The sequence below is a fragment of the Triticum urartu genome, chromosome 2A (assembly GCF_056163025.1).
Source record: "Triticum urartu cultivar PI428250 chromosome 2A, HENAU_Tu73, whole genome shotgun sequence".
NCBI lineage: Eukaryota > Viridiplantae > Streptophyta > Magnoliopsida > Poales > Poaceae > Triticum > Triticum urartu.
Window position 1 is genome coordinate 654,736,724 of NC_141874.1, and position 24,136 is coordinate 654,760,859.

Consider the following 24,136-nt stretch of genomic DNA (forward strand, 5'->3'; position numbering starts at 1 on the left):
ATAGTATGCAAAATTACCGGAGGCTTAAACTATGCATTTTGGCATATGTATGTGACATGCATGCACTCAAATAGCCCTATCAATTCATGAAGCAATGCAACTAAAAAAAAGCATTCAGGAAAGCTCATGTGAGTGCACATGATTATCGATTGCACGCGATGCAAAAATTTAACAAGAAACTCACCGGCATGCATGCATGTTCACCCGGACAAGACGCAATACCAAAAAAAAAGTGAATGACCTAAAATGAGAATTCAGTCACATGTTCAGTAGCCGGTCCCATGATGTTGCAACGTAGTCTATCGTACCATTTTGGTGAAAAAATGCTCCTGTAATGAGGTAATACGAGACAAATAGATGATGCAGATTTATGTCGGGTTGTGATAGGAGAAGAACCGGCATGAGAACCTAACATTGAGGAACGTCCGTTTCATTGAATTAGAAAATTTTATTTTCATAATATACAAGCTTCAAAGTTTATACTATTACATAGACAAATGCATCGTTTCTACGACGATCCATGCATGCGTTTAATGTTCATTATTTAAAATCCATTTTTTCAAAAAGATTCGAAATCCATATATACACCATACTGTAGCTAGCCAACACTCGGTGCTGCATGGACTGATGTAGTACAAGTGTTTATCTTCATATACAAGCTTGCAACTTTGTGGTGTATTACATGGGCAAATGAATCATTTGTACGAGGATCCATGCTTTATTCAAAACAAATCCGTATATACGTCGTGTACTGCAGTCTGCAGCTGCATGGTATTCAGGTATTGTACGTAAAGCTTAGCTGATAAACCATACTCGATGATGCACGGACTGACTGATGAAGTAGTACTGGTGTTTAAGAGTTGTCCATGGTCGGGTAGTAGGCGTAGGTGGCCATGCCGCAGTTGCCGCCGTTCCCGCGGGTGAGGCGCATGTAGCCCCCCTCGCCCCACGTCGTCCCCCACTGGTTCTTCACCAACCAATACTCCTGCCCGCCGCCGTCCGTCCCGTAGCCCACCACCGTCACGAAGTGGTTCAGGTTCTGCCCGCACGACGAGCTGCCGGTGTACACGCCGCTCATGTAGTGGTGGAAGTCAAGGTCGGCCTCCACGCTCACGGCCACCGGTTGGCTGGCCACGAGCTCCTGCAACGCGCCCTCGTCGCCGTTCAGGCTCACCAACTGGGGTGCGCCGACGGCGGCGGCTGAATTTGGGCTGACGTCGCCGCCGCGGCACGCGCCCTGCTGGCCGATATACGCGTAGGCTGCCTCCTGCTGCAGGCCGCCGCTCTTGGCGATGTAGCTTAAGGCGTCGTTGATGTAGCCGCTCTGGCAGGTGCTGGGGCCGCCGGTGCAGTCGAGCACCTGCTGCTCTGACATGGAGATGAGGTTGCCGGTGGCGATCTTTACGAGCCCCTCCGTCGCCGCCACCGCCGCGAACGCCCAGCAGCAACCTGTACGTTTAAAGATTTATATTCATTTGCGATCTTTGGCCTATGCTACGCCCTTAAACCAAGTATGCATGCATTTCAGGAGCTGCAGATTCTTACCGCAGTTGGCGCCTTGGTCCTTGATTTGGGTGACGGCGCCCTGGGCCCTCCCCCCTCCAGTCCACGCTGTCCGGCGTGGGCTCGAACTGAGCCATGGACATGTTCACGGCGGCCACCGGCGTGCTTTCCTCGCCGCGCTGGTGACGGTACCCGAGGTGTTTCTCCACGAACTCTTCGTTGGTGAGGTCGGAGAACTGGTTGAGCCCGAGAGTGTACATCCGGTTGCCCGCCCGGTTGACAGCATCTATGTGCCGCGCGTTGGCCGCGAACACCTCCTGCCGGCGCAATTTCTCGGCAGCGTCCGTGTACACGCGCCCGTACTTGGCCATCCACCGCTCGTGCCGGGCGGCCAGCGCGTCCCCTCGCGCCGCGGCCGCGCTGACAAAGGCAGTGGCGGCCACGAGCACGAGCAGAAGCGAAAGCAGTGTGCCGTCGAGGCGGCGTGAGCTGTGAATCGGCGCCATTTAGCTAGCTGGTTTGCTTGCTTCTTCTTGCGATACTTCGCGAACTAGGGAGGGAGGTACTAAGCACGTAGGAACCATGCTGCCTGCGCTTCTATTTATACACGCGCGCGCATGGAGAGCAAGCCGGGGCACACGAGCAGACTCGACGGATCCGCGTTCGTTCATACGCCGTAGTCGAACGTATTGACTGGGAGTCCATGGATGTCTGTATCTGACGGTGCTGTGCTTGCTCTCGTCTCTCCATATCTTCTTCTACTTCTGGAAGATTTTTCTTGTTTGTAACCGAAGGTGGTCGCTCTCGTCTCTCGCCTATATTCTTCGTCGTCGTCTTCTTCTGCTTCTTCGAAGATTTTTTCTCGTTTCCCGGATGGTGCATATACCGTCGCAGACGCACAGAGAGAGCTGGAGTAGTACGCCGCTGCTTGCATGTTCACTGGCACACGCATATAGCTAGTTTGGCCGATGTTTGTGGTCCGAGTTGCATGCTCCTCTCATTTTCATAAGAGAATGGAAAAACATACAACTTCTCATTCTACTAAAAATTTGTGATACACCCGTCAAAAAAAAATATTTGTGATACATACATCAAAACTTTAGCTAGTATATGTAAGTCGTCTGAATTTTCAATTTGGGTCAGTCAATTTTTTTGACCGTTGATTCCTGCTCTGAAATTCATGCTGTGTTTTTTCGGGTATGTTCTATGAGCTGGTTTGGGCTATTTTTTTTGACTGGCCACATATTTGGGTCAGTCGATTTGTTACTCGGCTAAAGCCCATTACCTATACCGCCCAGCCCATCCTTCTTTTTGTTTTTTCTTCTGTTTTTCTGTTTTTATGTGCTTCTTCTTATGTTTCTGTTTTTCTTTATTATTTTGTGTTACGTTTTTCTTTTGTAGGTATTTTTGGGATGTTGGATGAGTGTAAATATATACACACAAATACTAAGCAAATATTTGTAAATTACACTCTTGTATTATCGTTGTTTGCATACTACAAAAGTGTAACCTTAGTGCAAAGTTATGTGCAAGTTTATTTAACCTTTTCATTGGTATTACTCTTAATGGATAAAGACAATGAAAAAGAAAAACTTCATTTTTAATTAGTGTCATTGGTACTACTCTTTAAGAATAAAAAATAAAGAATGAAGAATTAAAGATGATATGCAGGCTCAGTCTATCAAGGTGCTCATAGGGGTAGGGTGTGCGTGTGTGTATTCATAGGGATGAGTGTATGCGTGTATATGAGCGCATACGTTTGTACTGTGTTCAAAAAAAGAATTAAGAATTAAGAATGCATTTTCGTGTTCCATGTAAAATTTATTAATTTGATTTTGATTTAGTTATTGTTTTTTTGTTTTCTTTCTTCTCTAAAGGTAATTCCAATGCCACGAATACACTCCTTCTTAGAAAACCTTTTTTCTGATATCACTATTCTATGCTTATTCTTGCATAGTTTCAAAAGAACACACATTTTTTATTGTTTGCAAATTTGTCATTGTTTGTTTTAGATTTATTTGATTTCTTCTGAAAGGGTAATACCAATACCATCAATTCATTATATCTTAGAGAACCTCACTATTTAGATTTTGCTTCATTTCCTTTCTTCTTAAAGGGTAATACAGATGCAGCCAATTCATTTTTTTCTTATAATTTTTATTTTGATTTTAATTATTATTTTATTTTATTTCTTCTTCAATGTAAGACCTATGCTACTAACACATCCCTTCTTGTGAAATTCCTTTTTGTGAAAATTCCACTATTGTATGCTTATTCGTGCACATTATAGAAAAATGCATATTTAGTGTATATTGTTTGCAAATTTTTTCATTGTTTGATTTGTTTTTTATAAAAATACTTAAAGGGCGATACCAACACCACTAGTTTATTCTTAATTACTAAACTTCATTATTTTGATTTTGTTTTAGTTTTTATTTTCTTTCTTGTTAAAGGGTATTACCAATGCCACTAATTCTTTCTTTCTTAGAAAACTTCATTATGTTGAATTTTCTTCTTCTTTAAGGGTAATACCAATGCCACTAATTTATTCCTTCTTAGAAAACTTATTTTTGCAAAAACAAATCCACCATTATATGCTTATTCTTGCATATTATAAAATAGCACAAATTTTGCCACTATTCTTTGTAGTTTCTTATTTTGTTTTTTTCTTAAAGGGTAATACCAATGCCACTAATTCTTTCTTGCCTAGAAAACTTTTTTTTTGGGGGGGGGGGGGGGGGGGTACTATTAGTATAGGGGAAAGAAGGCTAAAGAAAGAAGAAGAAGGCTGGGCCTTTGGATCTTGATTGGGTGGTGGAGACGATTTGATTGAATGCCCCAAAAAACTAGGCGCCTATCAAATAATAGCCCCCATAACCATTTTTATGCAATGTGTGTACCACTGTCTAAAAATTGCACTACTATATGCTTATTTTTGCATATTATGAAAAGCTGCACTTTCCATGCGAATTGTGTGCAATTTTCTGTCATTGTTTGTTTTATGTGTTTTTCCATTTTGCGGATGTCAATATGACCGGTGCCAAACTCTCTGTGGATGTAGCATTCTTAAAGAAGCACTCCCGACTGTGGTGATGTTTTGAAGTTTTAACCAACGAGACAGGAGCCGCTCGCCCGAGCGACATAGCTACGTGTGGTCGCGTAGCTAGCCCGCCAACATGCAAAGCTAGCTTATGTGTATATGTGCTTCTAGGAACTACTATGGGAGCAGGACTTTGTAGAGTACTTGTGTTAATCAGTGTGAAAAAGTCTAAGTCATCTAAGCGTGAAAAAGGGATGGGCCAGTTAGCTTGGAGGCTCCAAGTTGGAGTTGTGGGCGAGCATGGCTTTCACTTGCTCTCGACGCGATAAGTGCAGCTGCATGCAGCCAGCGCAGTTGACAAAATTTAAGCCGTAGGATGACATGCAACGTGCACATGCATGAGTATGAAGCTCGATAAGTGCACTGTGCAGGACTGAAACAAGTTTGGGTCAGGCCGACCCAAATTTTATTTTCAGTCAACTGACCAGTAGCCGGTCCCATACATCAATGCATAAAGCAAGAAAATATCCATGGCTAACTCTTGAAAATGTTAGCATGACCGAGCTAACTTTCATGCATTTTCCTGCATGTCAGCCCTAACTTTATTCAGCGCCAAGCACAAATATCAGCTTTATTAGTCTTGGAGATTTTACTCAAATGCACCGACGGTATATACATACATGGAAATTTTGCATTAACTAGTTTGCCGTGTAATTCAGTTTGAAATTTTCAGCCGGGCCTATATAAGGTAAAAAAGAGGACATGAGATCGAAAGTGCTATTCTGAGCTCGAGCTCAGATGCACTCGCTATCCCCATCGCTCGTTTGCCTCCAGATTCGCACTTGCCCATGTATCTGGCAGTGTATTTCAACTAGTATATTCGTCCTTATTTCAATCCCTGGCCCACAGCACCATCCTAATTAATGTGACGCCCGCCGCTGGACACGTGAAGGCTCAGAAGCGTCGACATGTTCTGGTCCACGGCTCAGACGTCGTACTCTAACGGCGACTGTCTGACTCGCCCCATTTAGTGCCCCACCTCCCATGCTCCACGCAAGATTCTCGCCAGCCGCCGCCCCCATCTAATTCAGGCAAACTCAAACGCAAATCTTGTTGCTGCACAATTTAACATCCGTCCCATATATTCTGCAACTATGTATTTAAGCTGCCTACTCACGCTGACAACCTCATATAGCTGCAGAATCATATGCGTGCTCAGAAAAGGTAGCACTGCTCTATATTTAAAGACATGAGTACATTAAGCATTGCTCAACAGTCGTAAGTTGAGAAACAGAGTGCAAGGTGCCCAAGTTTCTAGTCCAAGATTAGTTTGACCTCACACAAGGTGTCCCAGCAACCATTGACAAACACAACAAAAGGATGAGCTTCACAACGACATTTCTCCAGCACCAGCTTCACAACTTGTTTGAATTATCATCTCCACCGGAATCTTCACAACGATATTCTTTGGGCTTTCTTAATAGGTCAACTGAAATTAAATAGAAACATGTCAGTGAAGATAGAAAACTTGATGAAAACTAATAAGAAGTGGGTAACATAATTAGAAAGTAAATATCATAGCTTTCTAAAACTATAATAGGAGTATGCTAGAGTGTACAGTAAGTCAGCAATAATTTACACTATCATGACTCATATCTCGAAATCCACTGCAAATAGAACATAAACTACAGTGTCAACTATCAGTCAAAATTGATTTATTCTAAAATGAGATGTCACCTCTAGCCTCATTCAACTATAGGGTCCAGAATGCATCAAATAAAATGAAAAGATTCAGATTAGAGCTATGAAGAAGGCGTTTAGCTGGTGGTGCTATCTTTGCTATACAGAGCTGTATTTTGACCAACTATTGCAAGAATCTTATTTGGTGCCTTCATCATACACAGACAATGTGAGAAAATGCAGGCAGGGACAAACAGATTGAGGGGTTAACCAGCCAATGCAACATGATTTGTACTTATATATGGCGTGAATGCATAGTAAACAGATTTCCATGTGAATGATAGAGATCATAAAACACTGTAGCATGGCATGGCATATTTGTGAAACAGTACAATATGTACGCCTATAGTAAATTTGCTGAAGATAGAGAGCACTGGAGAAATCTATCTTCCTATTTCACAGTTTTGGAATCTACAACGACAAACAAAGAAGGCCTCCATGGTCAGTTAGCAATACCTAACCATGAGTTCAATTAGAGCGCAACACACTTGGACCTGGTAGGAAATCTCTAGATGATATGTGTCTCCTAATTAAGATGAGTCCCGTGTTTTTCTTATTTGTTTTTACTCACCATTAGTAGATTCATCTGGCGGTGCAAACTAAACTGAAACCAAACAGCTAGCGGAAGTAACTAGCATTCCTGTACTGAACAAATAAAAGCATATGAACAAAGCTAGCTAACTGGCACAAACTACAGATATCCTCTGAAAATTGGACAACATTTATACGCACAAAAAGGGGATACAACAGGCACGCACTATTTCTCATTCTTCTTTTCTTAGAAAACAAGTAACAGTGTACATGAATTCCACCAAATAGTACTGGTACAGCAGTGCATGCATTTGGTGAAGAGCTGACAGGACCATGGATCTATGATCTATCTACATCTAACCCCAATGCATGTACATCTCATCTTATCATATCTGATCTCGGTGATCTGGTTGGTGCCGTTGCTTACCTCCTCAATCAGAGTGGATCTAGGAGAGACAAATCACAAAAGCTTAACCGCCGGAACATCAGGAAAGCCATCGCCGTTGGTCGTCTGTTCTTCCACTCCCTCCCTCTCGTGCTTCTGAAGTTCCAAAATGATGTCTGCATCAGAGAAGAACAGACTTGCCCTGTATTCAATCCACGCCTACCACCCTTTGACGGAAAGCGACCTTTCCAAGCCACAGATCAGACAGAAATCAAGGAACTTGATCCAAGGCTCACCTCATATGCTTCACCCAGCAAGTTAAAGTAGTACCCAACACCGGAGTAACATTTTCAGCCGAGTTTTACACAAACAATGCGGTTTGGGGTGTCCTGCTAGGAGCAGCTGCACCAATTCTCAACCTGAAATGGATTATATATGATTTGTATCAACCAAATTGATACACTGCCCATCTAGTTGCAGTTCAAACTACTAACTCACATAAAGACTAATTAGATTAGATTAACCGCTTAAAACATAAGTCCTCACACTAATGCATATCAGACTATGGATTACTGCCATGCCAAAAATTCAGCCAACACTGCACGGCCACAAACAGCCTGAAAATACGTTTACTGAAATTCTTCATAGCATAGATCAAATTTTAAATTTAGTTCCCCTAACCTCTTACTCCAACACGGAGTCTGGGGATTCATCTTCCCCGTATGGAGCTCAGAATATGGAAGCGACTTGTCCCTTCACACTGCTGCCATACTGCAGATTCGCCCGTCTTCGCTCATCGCCACCGGTGCAGAGATGCCACGCAGATCCGCCCATCGCCGCTCACACTCGTGTTGACCAGAAACAGCACCTCCAGCACCGTCCACCGGCGAACATTCCGGCAACAGACTCTCTCCTACCTCCTCAATCAGCGTCGATCTGTGGCACAGAAAGCAAATAAACCCCAACCCTCTGAGCTCTGCTCTTCAAATCGCATGCAAAGTTTGCAAAAAATCGCTATCATACCTTCTGATTGGCTGCATAGGGAACTCCGTTAGCGTTGGTCGCCTGTTCTCCAACTTCCTCCCTCTCTCCCTCATCAGATACCGAAAATGGCGGCTGCGTTGGGGAAGAATAGTCTGCGTCTGCATTCGTTTCGAGGCTGCCGCCCTGACGGAAAGCGATATCTGAGCCACGGATCAGACAAACAAAAACGATCCTGGGCGACGGCTCAGCCCGTCATCCGGAGACGGCCGCCAAGCAGCTGGCCCACCCCTCGCCCTGACACATACGTATTCCCGCACAGTGCGCAATTACCAGCACTTCAAAACAAACTATATAAAGAATTGGCCCATATCCCTATGCATTAGCGAACGCCCAGGATATTGAGAGCATATGAGCTCGAGACCAGTTACTCCGCGTCCGACATGAGATCAAGAAACCTAGCCTCTTTTTCTTTTGGAGAAATCACCCGAGCTTTATTAATAGTTATAGCAGAGTTTACCTAGCTCGAGGCCTGGGTCGAAAAGCCTTACACATGGCGACCTGGTACTTGGTCTAGAGAATTTTTAGCAATATTGTGAGCATCGAAGTTTGCTTCTCGGCCCTCAAACTTTATTCTTCATGCGCCTATCATCTTCTCAATCAACATGGCATTTTCTCCATGGGCCATCCTCCCCTCTTGAGCCGTGCGCTATGCATCAGGGGAGCAGGGTATCAAGAAGCTTCCATAACCTTCCCAAGGCCGATGGAGAAAAAGAAGCATTGGGCTGGCCCAATAGTTTCTAGGGTTGCACATTTGGTTCACACTCTTTCGTCCATTTTTTTAATTTTGTCCACACTCGACACACATTACGCCCACGGAATAGGGAAACGCTATACCACCAGGCACCGCCATGTATGTAGTTGTGTCGAGGAGTGAACTGTGGCAAAGTATCATCGAAACACATGAGACATTACCATTCTATTATAAGTACTTCCTTTTTTTTACAAAAATGTCTTATATTAAATAAAAATTCATCGGATGTACAAAACATCTCATACATAATAAAATTATATTGAACTCCCTGGACCACTATGCAACCACTACTGTCGTCAGAAAAAGCCACAGATGCGCCGTTGTCGCTGCTCCATACTGGAGTTGACATGACCTTGTCAATGAAAACCGAGAACTCTTCCAGTACATGCCCCTAAGGGTCAGTGCATGCCCTGGATCTGCAGTCATCGACGTTGAACCCTTAAATCAATCTGTAGCACTTGACAACAGATCTTGTCGCTACACATGTACGGCGAGAAATCCTAACCTAGCCGCCCCAAAAAGATGGCAATAATCAACGCCGAACCTTCGTCGACTCCATCCTAACGGATGAATTCGAGGAGGATAGAAACCCAAAAGCCCAACTCGAGCGCCGCCATCCGTCCGAGCGCCGCCATCCGTCCGAGCGCCACTCCTGCAAGGACTAAAAACCCTAACCTAAACCGTAGCCGAGGTGCCGAGCTTCCACTCCTAGCCAACGGCGTGGCGGTGGCGAATCCACGGCTTCTCAAGCATCTCACAACAACGACAGTTATCGGATCAGATACTCTCACTGAAACTGCAGGTCCATAGCCGAAATTATCCATCTGTCCTCACTATGCACCACCCCTATGCTTCTCTAGAAAATATATCTTCACATCAATGCCGTGTGTATCAAAAATCCATAAATATTACCCTTTTATGGAGGAAATCCGATACTCCTTGTAGGTTTATAATGCAATGAAGGTGATTACCTTGAGACAGGACCTAGCCCAATGCACTTTTGGTTGAATACGCAAAAGCATTCACTACTAGGAAAAGGCATGCTAGTGCGCACCGAATTTGCTTTCTAATGGCGCACTACCGGTGCGCCACTGGCATCACGCCATTAAAATTAAATTCTAATGGCGCACCACCGGTGCGCCATTAGTATCTGGTGTTCTAATGGCGCACCACGTAGTACGCCATTAGTATAGCCTGCAGTGCGCCATTAGAATGCCTCCCAGGGGGCCATATGTACCCATGTGCTTTGGCATTCTAATGGCGCACCAGCAGTTAATGCGCCATTAGTGTGATGATCACAGTGCGCCATTAGTGTCTTGTGTGGTGCGTCATTAGTATGAATATTAGGTTTTATTTTTTTTGCTTTTCTGATTTTTGCACAGGTTACAAAATATATTATTGGACAGAATATAGACAACAGCACACAGCAACATCAGATTCATCGAATACAATAAAAGATTAGTCTCCGAATACAATTCATCATATTAGTCTCCGAATTCAAAAGACCGGACAAAGATAAAACATTACAAGTCTCAAGACCGCGAGTATCGAGTTTTCCTTCACATTACAAGTCGATATTGATCATCTAAACTACCATCACATAGAAGAGAGCTGTGGTCATCACGATGAGCATCATCGCGATCAAACTGGTCTTCATCCGGTTCCTCCAACGCTCCATCCTCTCTCCCGCTAGATAGCGGGCATATCTACATTCGGCCTCCGCCCTAGTGGTGTACCCTTTGTAATTGTTACCGCTGAAATGGTGAACCTGTCTCCGACACTCCTCCCAGTCGTCGTAGACTCCGGGAACCTTACCCTTGTACACGACATACGACGGCATCTCTATGCACAAGCCAAACAACAGACAATACATAAGCAATATGTAATATGCAGCAAAAGGATCGGAAGAGAAAAGCAAGACATTAATAGCACGATTCATGGTCCTACTAATAAATAGCATCGATTACATCTAAGTTGAACGACTGTCCAAACCAAAGAGACATACGCATTCATTAAAGTATAATTACAACATGAGCCAATCAATGTTTCAGAACTACACATCACTACTTTCGACTCGACTCATCGGACAGGAACGTGGATGAAGCCGCCGTCTGTCGTGATGGTCATGAAATCGCGGTCGTTGTCACCCTGCATTTGTAGCGTTTCATCTATCTCACTGTTGGACGGTTGATATCTGAGGAAGAACTGCCCCGAGGTATGAAGGACATCTTGATGGATGATGTCCGCAAACTCCGACTGGATGCGAAAGAATTCTTGTCTGAGGTCCGCGTCCTGGACTGCCGACAAGCTCACGGCCCAATATTTGAGATTATCTGGTAGCAGAAGTTGATGATGGTCCCTTACGATCGCCCGCATGTGATGGAGGGCGTAGTAGGCATCCTTCTGACCGCCAGGCGGCTGCTTGACGCAGCAGAACTTCGTATTGTGTGAGAACATGTGCTTGCCGTACTTACGAACTGCCCTGGTGAAGGTGCCTCCAGATTTGGTGTAGCCAGGGAGAACATCATCAAGAACTTTCTTGACATTTGTGTAGTCTATGTTGGAGTTGCGGTTCGGGTCGAAATACGTGGCCATGGAATATTTCGGGCTTAAGAGGATGAGTGTGCAATGTGTGTCACTGCACAGAACACGGAATGTTAGAAAAAAATAACGATCAAAATCTAAGAAATCATATGTTACGGGGCGGTTAAGGGATGACTTACTCGGGAAAGTAAGCCACAAGGAAGTTATCCTTATCTGGGTTTGCCAGAATGACGCCTTCGAGGTGTGAACTCGCAACTTGGCGGTCCCAAGCGCTGCTCAAGTGCTTGGCACGCATGTAGAAGGGGTCGACTATCACGATGTCCGGAGTCTTGTCTCTAATGATCCGCATCTCCATACTCAGCGAAAACAGCCGAACGAAGGTGTAGTGCAGCGGATGAAGGTTAAACATAGCAAAGATGTCATCAAACCGCAGGACGATCGTACCCCCGATGTCGCCATCCACAAAGCCCTTGCCCTCTGGCGCCTTGGCCACGAAAACCGGGTATGCCACATCCTTCTCTCTGAGACGCCGCTTCTTCAAAGAAAGAACACTGTCGTGCAGACTCCGCATAGCACCGGTTGCAGCATTCAGCATATTTGGCAGTAGCATCGCCCTACCCGCCACATGCACCCTCCTCGAGATATCCTTAGGTGAAGGTGGCCCATCCTGAGCACGGATCGAACTCGGTGCCGGCTGGCTCGCACTGGCACCCTTGTTAGTCTTTCGTTTCCGTCCCTTCTTCTTGATCTCCTGTAATGGGATCGAGTTCTGCTCACAGACCGCCTTCTTGAGCGTGTTGGGGCTGATAATATTTCGCACCTCAGCTATCTGAGGCTCGGTGAAGGCGGGAGCTGGAGGCGTGTCCTGAGAACTGAACGCCAAACGACGCCTATTGCAATTGGATTTCTCCGCCGTACCAGCTAGATCGCGGTGGTCTTGGTTGGGTTCTTGAGAAAGAGGCCCGCAGAACTCGTCAGCGTACCCATGTTCGGCAAAGTACTTATCAACATTGGTAAATGTACCGTCGTCGTTGTCGTCGCCGTCCGGATCCTGTGCCATAGGGCTGTCCGGATCCTGTGCCATAGGGATGTCCGGCAGGTCCGGTAGCGTTGCGGCGTTCTTGCCATGACTTGGCGCCGGCACGACTGGCGGTCTTGTCTGTGGGGTGGTGTCCCCCGCCCCCAAACGAATTTGGCTCTTCGGCCAAAGCAGGGGCCAGTTTACGCAGGCGCTGAGGGTCATCTCATCTTCTTCGTCGGCCCCAGCGGGTCGAATCGGAGGTAACAGCTCGTCGCAGCCTGGCAGCACCCGAACCACTTCAACCCTATACATTGTGGGTGGCATCGGATTACCGTGGAACATGGGGTTGCCCGGTTGAACGATTCTGCCCTTGGCGACATTGACCAACTCGGCGCCCACGAAGTGTAGAAGAGTGCAAGGAACGTCGGCGGTGCCCTGCGAAAACATGTACAGGGCGTCAGGGATGCCCAGTCAAAGGCAAGGAGATGAAGTCATCGGCCGAGAAGCTTAGTTACCGTGATGCCGTCGAGCTCGGCTAATGTCGAGGCACCGCCAACGGCGGGCGTGCAACTGACGGAGGGGGCGCTTGTTGGCGAGGTGCCGGCCGGCGTACACCCGGGTGCATTAAGCTCCAATGCCCGTGCCAGCACCGGAGACACGAATACCGCCTACGCCGGAGACACCAATGGCGCCGCTGCCGGAGACACCAATGGCGCCGCCGGAGACACCAATGGCACCGCCTGCGCGCTGTGCGAGTTGCTGGCCATGAAGCTGGGAACCGGGGGAGGCCCCTATTGGCCGCCCGCAATCCACGTCGTCAGCCCATGAATCAACGTAGGCACCATGGCGTTGAGCGTCGTTCCAAGTTGTTGTTGCACTTGCTCTTGGACAAGCTCCGGAATCTGCGCCACTTGTGCCTTGAGTTCTTCAACCTCGCGCGTCTGGCTTTCCGAGCTGATCTTTTTCTCCTTCCGCACACCAGCTGTATAGTATGACCCCCATTTTGTGGACAAGTCTTTGCCGGCCACACGACCAGCTGACGTCGGCTTAGTGAGCTTATCCTTGTTTTTCATTACGTTCAACGCCCTATTTAAAGGGGTGTCGAAAGGGGAGCTCTTAGACGACCCCGCGCTACTGCTTTCAGTGTCCTGCGAAAGGAACGTGAACCATTTAGAAATATTGGGGATTAATTAGAGTGCAACCATATGGTGATAATTACGCGGGGGTGTATTGCTTACAAGAAAAAGCTCAAGCGCCCTGGTCTTCGGATCCGTGGTAAGCTCCTTTGTTATCGGGTCCTTCTTGTACCAGGCCCTGACATAGTTCCTGGTCTGCTTGTCACCGCTGTATTTCTCGAAGCGGGGCGGTAGGCCTTGCTCGGCACGCTCCGCGTCCTCCTTGTCCCATATAGGCTCCGCCACTCTGTAACCGCCGGGACCGAGTTTGTGTTCCCCTAAGTTCAACTCCCGCATTTCGTTCCCCCACTGACTTGATTCGGAGGCTGCACTGCTCTCGCACTTGATCTTGAACTCCTTGTACTCATCTTCGCTCATCAAAGGATATTTCGCCTTGATCTTCTCATAACTATCACCTTTATCAATCATTCTCTTCACCGCGCTTCTCCAAGTAGACAGGGCCGTGCTCATCTTCGTGAGGGCGGCACTGTTCACTTTATTCCCTGAGAGGCGTGTGTTTTCAAATTCGGCAGGGCACTTGTATTGTTCGTGCAACTTCGTGAAGAGGAGGTTGCGCAAATTCCCTCGGTCCTTATGCCTAAGGTTCTCGGTGTTGATCGAGACGGTGCTCCGGAGAATGCACCCGAGCTGAACCGAGTACCCCTTGACTATATGTTTGGGCTCCGTTGGATTCCCGTCGGAGTCCACTTGAGTGAATTCCTCCTTGAGGGTGCGGAGCGCATTCGGGCGCCGGTCCTTCCCTTTGCTTCTTCGGTTGGCTGCCATCTGTGTGTGCGCCACCATCATCAGTGGTGGCATCCTCGGCGGCACCATCAGTGGTGTCATCCCCGACGCCACTAGGGATTGTGTAATCAGGATCGGTGTCTTCCGCGGCGTCCTCATAGCGGTGAGGTTGTTCCTCCATCTCCTGGGACAACTCCCAGAATTGCTTGCCGCCCGAACCACCGGCCTCATCGTTGTGGGCCATGTTTCTCTCTAAATAGGAAAAAAGTTTGGTCAAAAGTTGGTTATTGTCAAGGAACAAGATCATGGTCTCATCATTTAGGGTTTGTCGACACCGAGGCACCCTAAAAGCCTAAGCTTTCATCATTTAGGGTTTGTCGACGCCGAGGCACCCTAAAAGCCTAAGCGTACATCATTTAGGTTCTCATCGACACCGAGGCATCCGGGGCAGCCAAGTTAAGTTTTCATCATTTAGGGTTTATCGATGCCGAGGCACCCTAGGTTGGGCCTAATCACTTGGCTCTATTGCCACCTATGTTGGGTTTATCATCTAGGGTTTATCGATGCTAAGGAGAATTCTAAGTTGGGCCTAATAACTTGGCTCTATTGCCACCTATGGTTTAATGCAGCAAGAATGGCAGAGCAGTTGATCCTACTTAACTAAGTACTAAGATACCCCGGCCCATGCATTAGTCGAAAGTACCCCATATGTCCTATTTTTAGCAAAGTCATACTAAAATTCACGGAAAATTTTAGCATGACCTTTGCTGAAAATAGGATATATGGAGTACCCGAATTTGCCGGAATGGAAGTTAATCGACATTCCGGCAAACTCAAGGGCAACTCGGGGTACCTGCAAATTCATCACGACACAATGGTCGGAGACAAAACCCAGCAAACTAGCAAGATGATCATCATCTTTGCAAGACAGTAGCTCAAGTTTTTGACAGTAGCCTCTGAAGAAAACAACATTGCAACATTCAAGTTCACAGGATAAAAAAATCATCCACATTCACCAACCCACATGATGTTAAAACCCACATGAGCTGTAAACAGACTTAAAAAACCCACATGATGTTATAACTGTATACACTGAACATGATGATACCAAATGGGAAGGAAAATTGTATCACTCTAGATTAGTGTAGCCACTATCTAACAAAACCAGAATGTTTACAAAATTACACCATGATGATACCAAATTCTTGTAGCAGTACAATGAGTTCACAGGATAAAAAAATCATCCACATTCACCAACCCAAACTGGTGGAGATACAGCAAACCAGAACCTCCCAGGTTTCTGCCATTTTATTTTTCCCACCGTATATGTTTTTTGATTCATGTCATGGTACTTGCTGTCAAACCAAGTATTTTCTTTCTACATAATCTGGGAAGTTTCCTTCTTACTGTCTCACTATCTTACTGTCTCACTATAAAAAACTAGTATGCTTAGTTGAGACTAGTATGCTTAGTTGCATTATGACAGGCAAAAACTACAAATATTTGTGTTTTTAGTTGAGCAATGCAGCGACAGTGTGATAGGCAAGTTTCAGCTGGCAAAGTGTCACGATTTAGACAACAGAGCAGCTAAGCATAGCAAGTGGATAGTTTAGTCAGTATACTAGTACTCTTTAGAAAGCATGAGACATATATTACCTGGAGGAGACTTCGTCGGAGAGTTGCCTGTGAATTGAAAATACAACGAGATCAGCAAAGGACAGTAAGATATAAACTGAAATTATCATAACAAAATGCCAGCTACTGCCATGGTCAAAGAATAGATTATGATAGCTGGACAAGTACAGGTCAAACTAGATAATTTTCAGAACCGATTTAACCACCGCAGGATAAAACAATGCATCCAAGACTGGGCTTAGACTAATATCCTCATAGCATAATCTGACATCAAGCAAATAATATAAGAACAGTGAAAATCCTCATAGCTGGATAAGTTTCAGCTGGCAAGCATCAATGGAACAAGGTATGGCAAACTATCTCCTCCCTTCATTTTGAACAAGAAAGGAACTGTACTAATTATGAATTACTGTAAGTGAAATAGGAGTTGAAATTACACGTAAACACTTGCGACATTTCTTCCCCGACCGCGGAATGTAAACAAGTACTAGGTAGAATCAGAGATAAATTTCCCTAGGTAGAATAATGAGAGGAAGCTATTTCTATTCAGAATGCAGCAATTTACGGCTTTGCTAAACATGATGCAGGGCTGTACGACACACAGACAATCAGATCCCTGGATCTGTGCAAGGGGAGGTCGTTTGTATGATATGGCGCTGCAGGAAAATCTTGCACAATGGCTCATATTACAGCAGCAATCAGTAACCTATGATGCCATACGATACGTTGCCGCGACTCGCAGGGGCGGATCTAAAACTAAATAGTGTGCCGACACACCCTGAAATTGTGAAGGCCCCTCCCTACCCTAGCGGGATCGATTGATTTTAACAACAGAGAGAAACTGACGAACCAATCTATCTGCTCATACCTGGAAGGAAGGAGACCCAATCAGTCCGCAGGGAGTGGGACGGGGTGGAGAGAGCGGTAGGATGCTCCGGAGGCCGATGAAGTAGGGGAGCTGCGGCGGCGAAGCGCGGCCCGAGGGGGTGTTGGCGGTTGGTGGGCGGAGGCAGCGGCCCTTGGCTCACCCTTTGCTCTTTTTTCTTGGTTGGGGGCAGGTGGCTTGCTGGTGCGGCGGTCCTCGATCTATGGTGGCGCTCCTCCTCGATCTGCGGCGGCGGTCCTCCCGGCCCGAGAGTCACTTGGCAGCAGCAGCTTCCCAGCCCGTCGGGGCACTCCTCCCTGGTCTGGACTGGCCACGCTGCTCGGGGACGGCGAAGGAGGCGAGGGGGGCGGCGAGGGGGACGGCGAACACGGGGGGCAGCGGGTGAGATCGATGAGGCAGGGGAGAGATTAGAGAGATTGGGGATTTAGTGTGGGGGGGGGAAGCTTTCTAATGGCGCACCATCCCCTCGTGCGCCATAAGTATGACTATTCTAATGGCGCACCACCCCTCGGTGCGCCATTAGAATTTTGTTTTAATCTAGCCCACTAGCCATATCTACAACCTAACCCTATCTACAACAGAACCCACCCACTAGCTCGATTGGTTAACACGCAGCACACACACCAGGAGGTCCTGGGTTCGATTCCCAGGCTCCCCAATATTTTTTATGCATTTTAAATGCTGTTTTTTATATTTATCTGTATTTAAATATGTTCAAACTTGTTTAAATCATAACATTAATATTTTTTTATAAAAACAGTAACAATTTTTTTAAAAAATATGTTCAAATTTGTTACTTGAAAATATCATCGGCGGCGGCGGTGGAGCGGGGGAGGGTGCGGGGGTGCCCGTTGGCGGCGGTGGAGCGGGGGAGGGTGCGGGGGGCCGGGTGCTCGTCGTCGGCGTTGGAGCGGGGGAGGGTTGCGGTGGGTCGTCGGTGGCGGTGGAGCTAGCGGGGGAGGGTTGCGGTGGGTCGTCGGCGGCGGTGGAGCTAGCGGGGGAGGGTGCGGGTGGGATCGAGATGGAGGGGGGTCGAGATCGAGATGGAGGGGGAATCGAGATCGAGATGGAGGGGGATCGAGATCAAGTGTCCTCATGAATTCAAAAAGTGCCCATGAAATTTAAAAATATTCATGATATCAAAAAGTGCCCATGAAATACAATCGAGAAATGAAGACCACGATTTAAATACAATCGATCTTAGCTAGCTATCTGTTCACAATCTTCTTGCCCTTCTTTTTCGCAAATGGAGTTCTTCTGTGGAACGGACGTCCTTTAGGTAGGGTGGTCCTGCTTCTTCTTGTGGTGTGTGCTGCTATTTCATCGTCGTCGTCATGTTCGATCTTCGGGTCGCCGTACTTGTCGAAGTCTTGCTCATTGGCTACTCCATCCATTCCGATGATCTTCCTTTTGCCTCTCCTCACGACAACACGACCGGGCTTTGACGGGTCGGTAATGAAGAAGCATTGGTCCACTTGGGAAGCCAGTACCCATGGCTCATTTTTCGCAGTGACGTTTGCGCCCGCGGTCTTGGATTTGGCTTCGGGTATAACCATGGTGGTGAAATACCGGTCTTCTTTTAGGACGCTCTTGGCCCATCTGATATGGAACATCGGGACCTTCTCTCCAGCGTAGCTCAGCTCCCAGATCTCCTCGATCCTTCCGTAGTATCTGTCCTTGTCGTTACCGGTGTAGGATTCCATCGTTACCCCGGAGTTTTGATAACCATCGCTCTTCATGTCCTTGTCCTGGGTGTAGAATGTGTAGCCGTTGATATCGTACGCCTCATAGGTCATCAGGTTGTGCTCGGCGCCGTGTGACAAGGCGAATATGAGTTGTTCTTCCGCGGAAGAATCCTCATGTAAAGGGTACGACAGAAGCTTCTACTTGAACCAACGCGTGAAACATGAGTTGTGCTCTTTGAGTATATCTCCGTCCGTCCTCTGTTGGCCTTGGTCATTGTACGTCTTCTCAATAAAGGTTTTGTGCTCTACGACCCAAGGATCGACCACGTCTATGTGTTGTAGCGCGACTAGGTTTGCTCTTTCAAAGTCGGCGAGTTGACCCTCGAAGTCGACATGCATTTCGCGGCGACCCTCACGGTGACCCCATCCAGCGAGCCTGCCGAGGTGCCTGTTGACGGGCAGACCAACGGGGTTCTCGATGCCTAGATAATTCGTGCAGTAGGAGATGCACTCTTCGGTCAGAAAGCCCCTGGTTATACTTCCCTCTAGACGTGACATGTTGCGAACGTATCCTTTGATGACACCATTCATCCTTTCGAACGGCATCATGCTGTGCAGGAACGTCGGCCCGAGTTGGATGATATCCTCCACGATATGGACCAGCAAATGCACCATAACGTCGAAGAATGCGGGCGGGAAGTACATCTCAAGCTCACATAGTATCACCACGATCTCTTCCTGTAGCCTTCTGAGTTGCCTCACGCCAATCGACTTCCGAGAGATGACGTCGAAAAAGTTGCATATGCCAAATAGCGTTTCACGGACGTGCGTGTCCATGATCCCACGGATTGCAACTGGAAGTATCTGCATCATCAGCACGTGACAGTCGTGAGACTTCATCCCGCTGAACTTCTGCTTCGCTGGGTCTAGGTATCTGCTTATCTTCCCTGCGTAACCGTAAGGAAGTTTTACTCCTAGGAGGCAGGTGAAAAACTGCTCGATCTCCTCCTGACATAGAGTGAAGCATGCGGGAGGGTAGTCATTTCCAGTCTTCTTGGCCTTTTTTCCTTTGCGACGACTTTCTGTGTCCTGCTTCACCTCATCATCATCATCATCATCATCATTAGCATGAAGCTCCTGCCTGATGCCCATTGATTTCAAGTCTGCCCTTACTTTCGGCCCATCTTTGGTCCTCTCTGGCATGTTGAGCAGGGTACCAAGCAGACTCTCGCGCACGTTCTTCGTGATATGCATGACATCAAGGCTGTGAGGCACACGGTGGATCTTCCAGTACGGCAAGTCCCAGAAAACGGGCCTCGTTTTCCATACCTTCAGCAGCGGCTCTAGCGCCTTTCGCTTATTTCCCGGCTCTGGCGCCTTTTGCTTCTTTCCCAGCAGTGGGCAGTCTTCCCAATTTTTCAACAGCTCGTCTATTTCCTCGCCGCTCCTCGTACACGGGCGTTTTCGGGGTTCGGTTTCACCATCGAACAGATCCTTGCGTTTCCTCCACGGGTCATCGTCGCGAAGCCACCTTCGATGTCCCATGAACACGGTTTTCGAAGACCCGGGATCTCTATCTACTGGCGATACGTTGTGTCATCCATGCACCTTACGCATCCAGAAAATCCGTGGACTACCTGCCCCGCGAGATATCCGTAACCGAGATAGTCGTGCACCGTCCTGAGCAGTGCGGCTCTCATAGGGAAATATTCTTTCTCTGCGGCGTCCCACGTATTGGCTGGCGTTTTCCACAGCGTGTCTAGCTCCTCCTTCAGCAGTCCCAGATACAGATTGATGTCGTTCCTTGGTTGTTTTGGCCCTTCAATTAGCATACTCATGTGAATGTACTTCCTCTTCATGCACAACCAGGGGGGAAGGTTGTACATCCACACAAACACAGGCCAGGTGCTATGTGTGCTTCTCTGGCTTCCAAACGGATTGACTCCATCGGTGCTCGCGCCCAGCACGCTGTTCCTTGGATCCTTCCCAAATTCTGGGTATTCGAAGTTCAACGCTTGCCACTGGCTCGCATCCTTAGGGTGACTCAGCATCTTGTCTTTTTTATTTATCTCCGGATCATTTCCGTCATCTTCCCGCTTCTTCTCCTCCCTATCCGCGTGCCAACGCAGGAGCTTTGCTACCTTAGGGTCCGCGAAATACTGCTGCAGACGAGGAGTGATCGGAAAGTACCACACCGATTTTCGAGGAGCTTTTATATAAATAGGACCAAAAAGAATGCATAGTGCCAAAATAGGACCAAAAAGAATGCACAGTGCCAAAATTCTCGCCGAAACGGAAATGAATCAAAACATTCCGGCAAAATATTGTCAACTATCGCATTTCAAATACCGGTACCTTCAAACACAAACATATATGCAACACCACAAACACATGCAACACCACAAACATACATAGATCTAGCTAGGCCACAAAAAGTGCATGTGCACGTTGTTGGAGCGAGCTAGGGAGAAAAAAAGTAGATCTACATCATGAAGATAGCTTTCCCCTTACTTACCTATCAAAAAAAGGTAATTTCACCACTTAATTTTGATGAATCTATGGTGGAAATGAGGTGAGGAGGAGGAGGCAGCCGAAAGCTTGGAGAAGGAGGTGGAGGGAATGAAGTGGGGAAAGTGAGTGGGTAGGTGTGGGGCTGTCCAAAATATCTTGTTGGGGTCCCAGGTTACTAATGGCGCACCTGCAGGTGGTGCGCCATTAGTAGTTTTGCAAAAAAGTAATAAATAAATAAATATATATACTAATGGCGCACCAGGTAATAGTGCGCCATTACTAGTTTAAACTAGTAATGGCGCACTGTGAAACGGTGCGCCATTAGTAGTTTTGCAAAAAAAAGAATAAATTTTTTTTACAGTAATGGCGCACTTCGACCTGATGCGCCATTAGTTTGTATGGAAAAATGGAAAAAAAAATTAATACTAGTGGCGCACCCTGTTTCTGGTGCGCCATTAGTGTCTTCCACACTAATGGATCACCAACCGGTGCGCCATTAGTATATAGTAGTGGCGCACTGCTTTCATGGTGCGCCATTAGTATCAATCATATCTATAGCCCTTTTCCTAGTAGTGATTGTGTATCATTGCATTAATACAAAGATTAAACTGTACCTTCTCTATAAATTAATATAAGACATTTTAGATCGCCAGCGCATAAAACAGAGAGGGTGATGCGGTACACCCATGTAACACCCCGGATACAACTTTCCATATTTGTAACTCCAACTCTTGCCTTTTCCGGAGATGCGATAGGAGATTCCCTTCGTGGTTGGGTTTTGTCTTCATTCTGCATTTTATTCATGTCATGCATTTCATATCATGTCATCATGTGCATCTCATTTGCATACGTGTTCGTCTCATGCATCCGAGCATTTTCCCCGTTGTCTGTTTTGCAATCCGACACTCCTACGTCCACCGGCATCCTCCTTTTGTCTCTTTTCGTGATAGGGTGTTAAACGTTCTCGGATTGGACCGAGATTTGCCAAATGGCCTTAGTACACCACCGGTAGACCGCCTGTCAAAACTACACTCCATTTGGACTCTCCTAGCTCCCCCTACCTATAAAAACACCTCCCCCTACGAAATTCTCGAGCAAACCCTAGATCAAACCTCCTCCTCGCCGCCGGACATGTCCATCCCGCCGCCGGACATCCCGCGCCGCCGCCTCCAGCCAATTCGCCACCGCCACGTGTCCCCCGCACCTCCTCTCTCCCCTCCCCGCCGCCAGGCCCGCGGGGCCCGAGCCGCGACCGGGCCCGAGCACCCGAGCCCCCGCCGTCGCCTTCGCTCGTTCGCTGCCCGCGGCCGACCGGGATCTCCACCGCCCGCCGCCGCCGCAGGCGCCATGCCCCGCCACCGCGCTTCTCCGCCCCGCGCCTCGCCAGCTTCGCCTCCCTTCGTCGCCGCCTTCGCCACCAACCGCCGCCGGAGCCACGGCGCACCTCCACGGCCCCGTAGCGCCGGATCCGCGCCGCCTTCGGTCCCCTCCACCGGATCCGGTGGCCCCATCCATCTCCGGCAACCCCCACGTCTTCTCCGGCGACTTCCTGCAGTTCCGGCCGTTTTCCCCGTCATTTCCGGCGAGACTCCAGCGAGATCCGTCGTCGTTGACTTTTTCCCCCTCGAGGTCAAATTCTTCCAAGTCCTCAGATCCTCATATTAAATGCATGTGTTCATCATGCCATAACTTCATGACCGTAGCTCCGTTTCGTGCGTACAATATATCAAAATGTTCATCATGATGTGCTCTTCATTTTCTTCCATTGTGCCATGCTTGTTTGAGTCCATCTTGATGCCCAAATCACTGATGCAAGAGTGCTATATATTGTTAGGTGCTGATTCTTATCAGAGTATAAGGATTTGTCATTTTTTCCACATTTGTTGTGTGCATCTTATGGGCATGAGCTCTACATGTATTTTGGTCTATGCCATGCCATCTTTACAGGGGTGTATGCCATGAATTTTTGTGATCAATGTGGTGACTAGCACAAGCATGCAAAATAGCCTTCGTGTTATTGTTGATTTGAGGATCTCGGGATTTTGGCTAAGTCTTTTGTCTACTGTTATTTTGATGCCATGTAACCATGTTGCTACAGTGAGACACATGCTTTATTTGAGTTGCTTCAGTAAGGATGATTTGGACATATGGTTGTGCTATATCCATCCATATCCCTGTTTGCAATTATGGAGTGCCCTAGCATGACTTAATCTTGCTCTACTTTTGCTATAAAATGTTCCTGGCAGATTGTTTACATGTTAATCAATTTTGCCATGGATGTTGTAGTTGATCCATGCATGCTATAAACTTATTATTGCCATGGTTAGTCTTATAAACATGTCTTATTGCTGATGCTATGCTTATCTTGTCATGCAATTCCTTTTTGTTGAGTGAATCGAGCTCGCAAAGATGCCTTCATAATTCTGTTTTTGCCATGCCCAGTTTTCTGCAAAGTCTGAATCTGTTAACAAAACTTGCTATGTTTACATGGGTGTCATCATATCTTCTGATCCTTTTTGACTAATGGTTAGTAAGGGACTTTTGTTCTATGCTTTGAGTGGATTCATTCCATGCCTTGGTTTGTTATTTTCTGTTCCTGTAGCATATTGTTTGCTTGCTCTAAACATTGCTTCCTGATATTATTCCTGGCATGTTGTTATTTTCACCAAGTCTGTGATGCTGATATCTTTTGCACTTTTGCCATACTTGTTTGAACCTGCTCTTGTGTGTTTTAGCCGTAGCTCAGTGTTCACCTTTTGTCAAGCATCTTGAATAGATCACTGCCATGTGCTTTGTTGCTATGTTGGAGTGTAGTAGCTTAGTTTCTTGTTGCATTCTAGATGACATCGTGCTGTTAATCGCAGAATTGTGTCATTCTTGTTTTGCTTGCCATTTGCAAACCGTGCATCCGATTTCGGTGATCCTTATATCGATTTCGACC

At 46.9% G+C, this 24,136-nt stretch overlaps 1 pseudogene across 1 annotated transcript; it reads right to left on the reverse strand.

Moving 5' to 3' along the window:
• Positions 1–625: 625 nt before the first annotated feature.
• On the reverse strand, positions 626–2,060 carry LOC125533894 (senescence-specific cysteine protease SAG39-like; annotated as a pseudogene). Its single transcript, XR_015615205.1, has 2 exons — positions 1,546–2,060; positions 626–1,449 (listed from the first exon to the last, which is right to left on the reverse strand). The product of XR_015615205.1 is annotated as a senescence-specific cysteine protease SAG39-like (transcript).
• Positions 2,061–24,136: the final 22,076 nt, after the last annotated feature.